The sequence below is a fragment of the Canis aureus genome, chromosome 31 (assembly GCF_053574225.1).
Source record: "Canis aureus isolate CA01 chromosome 31, VMU_Caureus_v.1.0, whole genome shotgun sequence".
Lineage (NCBI taxonomy): Eukaryota > Metazoa > Chordata > Mammalia > Carnivora > Canidae > Canis > Canis aureus.
In genome coordinates this window covers 18654232-18655085 of record NC_135641.1, presented here as the reverse complement: position 1 = coordinate 18655085, position 854 = coordinate 18654232, and the positions used below count along the sequence as shown (strand labels likewise).

Here is an 854-nt window from a genome sequence, read left to right as displayed (position 1 = left end):
TCAAAGACTTAAAAATAGGTATGATAACAGTGCTCCAAGAAGTGTAATAAATGGAAGTCTAAAGAGTCTCAGCAAATAAATGGAAGATCCCAAGTGAAGAACCAAATGAAAAGTTTAGAACTAAAAACATACAATAACTGAAAATTTGAAAAATTCATTGGATGGATTCAATAGCAAAATCTGGATGACAAATTGTTCCATTAAAATATCCATTCTGAACAACAACTAAAAAAAACATTGAAAGATAAATAGAGCTTCAGGAACTTATAGGGTAACACCAAAAGATCTAACTTCAATGTTATCAGAATTCCAGAAAGATAACTAAAAGAATGTGATAACAGAAAAATGTTTAAAGAGTTAATGGCTAGGTGCTCTTTGGTAGGACATATACTAAAATTGGAGCAATACAGAGAAGATTAGCATGGACTCTATGCAAGGATGACATGTAAAATCATGAAGCATTTTATATTTTTAGAAATGGTAAGATTTTCCATGCTCATGGATTGGAAGAACAAATATTGTTAAAATGTCTATACTACCCAAAGCAATCTATACATTTAATCCAATCCCTATCAAAATACCAACAGCATTTTTTATGGAACTTGAGCAAGCAATCCTAAAATTTGTATGGAACCAAAAAATACCCTGAATACCCAAAAGAATCTTGAAAAAGCAAAGCGAAGCTGGAAGCATCACAATTTCAGTTTTAAAGTTATTTCACAAAATAGTCATCAAAACAGTGGTGATGGCACAGAAATAGACACATTGATCAATGGGACACAATAGAAAATCCAGGAATAAACCCACATTATATGGTCAATTAATCTTTGACAAAGGATGCAAGAATATGAAAA

The 854-nt window shown here is 31.3% G+C and overlaps 1 non-coding gene across 1 annotated transcript; it reads left to right on the top strand.

Moving 5' to 3' along the window:
- The first annotated feature begins 368 nt into the window (after nt 1-368).
- On the top strand, nt 369-473 carry LOC144302775 (U6 spliceosomal RNA). The gene has a single exon (XR_013369831.1). It is a non-coding gene; the product is annotated as a U6 spliceosomal RNA (small nuclear RNA).
- The last annotated feature ends 381 nt before the right edge of the window (nt 474-854 follow it).